At 37.0% G+C, this 5,355-nt stretch overlaps 1 non-coding gene across 1 annotated transcript; it reads left to right on the forward strand.

The window, feature by feature from the left end:
• The first annotated feature begins 1,400 nt into the window (after positions 1-1,400).
• Positions 1,401-1,508, forward strand: LOC148563966 (small nucleolar RNA R71). The gene has a single exon (XR_015884320.1). It is a non-coding gene; the product is annotated as a small nucleolar RNA R71 (small nucleolar RNA).
• The last annotated feature ends 3,847 nt before the right edge of the window (positions 1,509-5,355 follow it).

Genomic DNA, 5,355 nt, shown 5'->3' on the forward strand with positions numbered 1-5,355 from the left:
GCCAAGGATGATGGATTCATCCTCATCCTTCCCAGTGTCTAGGATTTTGAAATCAGCAGGGATGTAAAGGCCTTTAACCTTCACTAGCACATCCTCTACTAGTCCATAAGCCTGTTTCATTGATTTGTCTGCCATCTCTAATGAGATTCTTGCAGCTTGTACCTCAAAGATTCCCAATTTCTCCATTACAAGGAGTGGCATGAGGTTTATCTCTGACCCCAGGTCACATAGAGCCTTCTCAATGGTCATGGTGCCTATGATACAAGGTATGAAGAATTTTCCGGGATCCGGTTTCTTCTGAGGTAATGTCTGCCTCATTAATGCATTCAATTCATTGGTGAACAAGGGGGTTCATCCTCCCAAGTCTTAGTACCAAATAACTTGGCATTCAGCTTCATGATTGCTCCTAGATATTTAGCAACTTGCTCTTCAGTGATGTCTTCATCCTTTTCAGAGGAAGAATATTCATCAGAGCTCATGAATGGCAGAAGGAAGTTCAATGGAATCTCTATGGTCTCTGTATGAGCCTCAGATTCCTTTGGTTCCTCAAAGGGAAACTCCTTTCTGTCCAGAGGACGTCCCATGAGGCTTTTCTCACTGGGACTCACGTCCTCCTCACTCTCTCCAGGTTCGGCCATGTTGGTCATGGTTATGGCCTTGCACTTTCTCTTAGGATTTTCTTCTGTATTGCTTGGGAGAGTACTGGGAGGAGTTTTAGTAATCTTCTTACTCAGCTGACCTACCTGTACCTCCAAATTTCTAATGGAGGACCTTGTTTCATTCATGAAACTTAGTGTGGTCTTGGATAGATCAGAGACTATGGTTGCCAGGCCAGAATGGCTCTGTTCAGAATTCTCTGTCTGTTGCTGAGAAGATGATGGAAAAGGCTTGCTATTGCTAAACTTGTTTCTTCTACCGTTATTATTGAAGCCTTGTTGAGGCTTCTGTTGGTCCTTCCATGAGAAATTTGGATGATTTCTCCATGAAGGATTATAGGTGTTTCCATAGGGTTCTCCCATGTAATTCACCTCTACCATTGCAGGATTCTTAGGATCATAAGCTTCTTCTTCAGAAGATGCTTCTTTAGTACTGTTGGATGCAGCTTGCAATCCATTCAGACTCTAAGAAATCATATTAAATTGTTGAGTTAATATTTTGTTCTGAGCCAATATGGCATTCAGAGTATCAATTTCAAGAACTCCCTTTTTCTGAGGCGTCCCATTATTCACAGAACTCCTCTCAGAGGTGTACATGAACTAGTTATTTGCAACCATTTCAATGAGTTCCTGTGCTTTTGCAGGGGTTTTCAGATGAAGAGATCCTCCTGCAGAATGGTCCAATGACATTTTTGACAACTCAGACAGACCATCATAGAATATACATATGATGCTCCATTCTGGAAGCATGTCAGTAGGACACCTTTTGATCAATTGCTTATATCTTTCCTAAGCTTCATAGAGGGACTCACCTTCCTTCTGTCTGAAGGTTTAGATTTCCGCTCTAAGCTTGCTCATCTTTTGAGGTGGAAAGAATTTTGCTAGGAAAGCACTGACCAGCTTTTCCCAAGAGTTCAGGCTTTCCTTAGGTTGTGAATCCAACCATGTTCTAGCTCTGTCTCTTACAGCAAAAGGGAAAAGCATAAGCCTATAGACCTCGGGATCAACTCCATTGGTCTTGACAGTGTCACAGATTTTTAAGATTTCAGCTAAGAACTTATGAGGATCTTCCAATGGATGTCCATGAAACTTACAATTTTGTTGCATTAGAGAAACTAATTGAGGCTTAAGCTCAAAGTTGTTTGCTCCAATGGCAGGAATTGAGATGCTTCTTCCATAGAAGTTAGAAGAGGGTGCAATAAAGTCACCAAGCATCTTCCTTGCATCTCCACCATTATTATTGGGTTCCGCTATGTCTCCTTCTTTTTCGAAAATTTCTGTCAGGTCCTCTCCAAAGGGTTGTGCCTTAGCTTCTCTTAGTTTCCTCTTAAGAGTCCTTTCAGGTTCAGGATCAGCTTCAATAAGAATGTCTTTATCCCTGTTCCTGCTCATATGAAAAAGAAGAGAATAGAAAAGAAGAGGAATCCTCTATGTCACAGTATAGAGATTCCTTTATGTGAGTAGAAGAAGAGAAGAATAGAAGAGGGAGAAGAGAAAAATTCGAAAACTAAATTAAAATAAAAGGAAAATATTTTTATTTTTATTTTAATTATTGGTTAGTATTCGAATTTTAAGAGAAGAAATAAAATAAAATTTGAAAATTAAATAAATTAATTAATTGAAAGGATTTTTGAAAAAGTGGTTAGTGATTTTCGAAAATTAGAGAGAAAAAGGTAGTTAGATGGTTTTGAAAAAGATAAGAAATTTAAAAATCAAACAAAAAGTTAAGTAGTTAATTGAAAAAATTTGAAAATCAAATTTAAAAAGATAGGAAGTTAGAAAAGATAAGAGGTTAGGAAAGATTTTGAAATTAAGTTTTGAAAAAGATATGATTGAAATTTATTTTGAAAAAGATTTGAAAAAGAAATTTAAAAAGATTTTATTTTTAAAATTAAAGTTAATTACTTGACTAACAAGAAACAAAAAGATATGATTCTAAAATTTAAAGATTGATCATTTCTTACTAGGCAAGTAACAAACTTAAAATTTTTGAATCAATCACATTAATTGTTAGCATAAATTTCGAAAATATGAAATAAAAATAAGAAAAAGATTTTGAAAATCAATTTTTAAAAGTTTCGAAAATATATAAAGATAAATGGATTTGATTTTTGAAAAAGATTGGAAAAGATAGAATTTTGAAATTGAAATTGATGAGTAAAAAAAGGAAAGATATATTTTTTTTATTTTTGGATTTTTAGTAAAGAGAAAGAAAAACACCAAATTGAAACAAAGCATAGAAATTATGAATCAAAACAACTAATGCATGCAAGAACACTTTGAAGATCAAGATGAACATCAAGACTTATTTTTGAAAATTTTTAAGAAAAGAAAAACATGCAAGACACCAAACTTAAAAATTTTTACTCTATAGGCACTAATAATTCAAAAATGCATATGAAAAACAAGAAAAGACCCAAAACAAGAAGAATTAAAGATCAAACAAGGAAAATCATCAAGAACAACTTGAAGATCATGAAGAACATCATGCATGAGTTTTCGAAAACTTTAAGAAAAATTAAAAAGATGCAATTGACACCAAACTTACAATTTGACACTAGACTCAAACAAGAAACATAAAATTATTTTTGGTTTTATGATTTTATAAAAAATTTTTGTAATTTTTTTTTTGAAAATTAAAAGAATAAAAATAAAAAGCTTAAAATTAAAATAAAATTACCTAATCTGAGCAACAAGATGAACCGTCAGTTGTCCAAACTCGAACAATCCTCGACAACGGTGCCAAAAACTTGGTGCACGAAATTGTGATCTCAATGGCGCCAACAACTTGGTACGCACAATTGTAATCTCAACTCTTTTTCACAACTTCGCACAACTGACCAGCAAGTGCACTGGGTCGTCCAAGTAATAAACCTTACGTGAGTAAGGGTCGATCCCACGGAGATTGTCGGCTTGAAGCAAGCTATGGTCATCTTGTAAATCTCAGTCAGGCAGATTCAAATGATTATGGGATTTTTGATAATTAAAATATAAATAAAACATAAAATAAGATAGAGATACTTATGTAATTTATTGGTAGGATTTCAGATAAGCGTATGGAGATGCTTTGTTCCTTCTGAACCTCTGCTTTCCTATTGCTTTCATCCAATCATTCATACTCCTTTCCATGACAAGCTGTATGTTGGGCATCACCGTTGTCAATGGCTACTTCCGGTCCTCTCAGTGAAAATGGTCCAAATGCGCTGTCACCGCACGGCTAATCATCTGTCGGTTCTCGATCATGTTGGAATAGGATTCATTGATCCTTTTGCGTTTGTCACTACACCCAACACTCGCGAGTTTGAAGCTCGTCACAGTCATCCCTTCCCAGATCCTACTCGGAATACCACAGACAAGGTTTAGACTTTTCGGATCTCAGGAATGGCCGCCAATAATTCTAGCTTATACCACGAAGACTCCGATCTTTCGGAATGGAGGCTAAGAGATAAACGCTCAATCCAAGGTAGAACGGAAGTGGTTGTCAGGCACGCGTTCATAGGTTGAGAATAGTGATGAGTGTCACGGATCATCATATTCATCAAGTTGAGGTGCAAACGAATATCTTAGAATAGGAATAAGCTTGAATTGAATAAGAAAACAATAGTACATTGCATTAATTCATGTGGAACAGCAGAGCTCCACACCTTAATCTATGGTGTGTAGAAACTCCACCGTTGAAAATACATAAGTGATAATGGTGTTCATTGGCTTTGGCCCCAAAGGGGGAACTGGAATGACCAAGACTTCGGTCTAAGGACTAAACGTCCAAAGATGTAAAATAAGTCTCTAAAAGTAGTTTTTATACTAAACTAGTAGCTAGGGTTACAGAAAATAAGTAAATGATGCAGAAATCCACTTTCGGGACCCACTTGGTGTGTGCTTGGGCTGAGCATTGAGTTTTACATGTGTAGAGACCTCTCTTAGAGTTAAACACCAGGTTGTAGCCTATTTGTGGCGTTTAACTCTGGTTTGTAACCTGTTTCTGGCGTTTAACTTCAGAATAGGGCAGAAAGTTGGCGTTTGAACGCCAGTTTGCGGCGTCAAAACTTGGGCAAAGTATGAACTATTATATATTGCTAGAAAGCCCTGGATGTCTACTTTCCAACACAATTTAGAGCGTGCTAATTAGGTTTCTGTAGCTTTCAAAAATCCACTTCGAGTGTAGGGAGGTCAGAATCCAACAACATCTGCAGTCCTTTTTCAGCCTCTGAATCAGATTTTTGCTCAGGTCCCTCAATTTCAGCCAGAAAATACCTGAAATCATAGAAAAACACACAAACTCATAGTAAAGTCCAGAAATGTGAATTTTGCATAAAAACTAATAAAAACATAGTAAAAACTAATTAAATTATACTAAAAACCACCTAAAAACAATGCCAAAAAGCGTATAAATTATCCGCTCATCAACGTCCCTGGTGTTTTGGCCCATCGACGCGTATGCGTCACTTGCGCATACGCGTCCCTTACAGCGTTCACAAAACGAACGTAGCGTTCATGCAACGAACGCTCCTCACGCGTACGCGCCCTTTGCGCGTGCGCATGGATGATGAAACTTCACTTCTGCGCCTTGGCATCACGTACGCGTCTGCGCCAATCTCCCATAATATCACATCGATGTGTTCGTGCCATGCACGTGTGCGCGTCGGTGACCAATCTCAAATTCACTTTCTGAAAGTATCGCAAGCGTTCACTCAAAATG

This window comes from Arachis ipaensis, chromosome B5 (genome assembly GCF_059453495.1).
Source record: "Arachis ipaensis isolate K30076 ecotype BB chromosome B5, ASM5945349v1, whole genome shotgun sequence".
Lineage (NCBI taxonomy): Eukaryota > Viridiplantae > Streptophyta > Magnoliopsida > Fabales > Fabaceae > Arachis > Arachis ipaensis.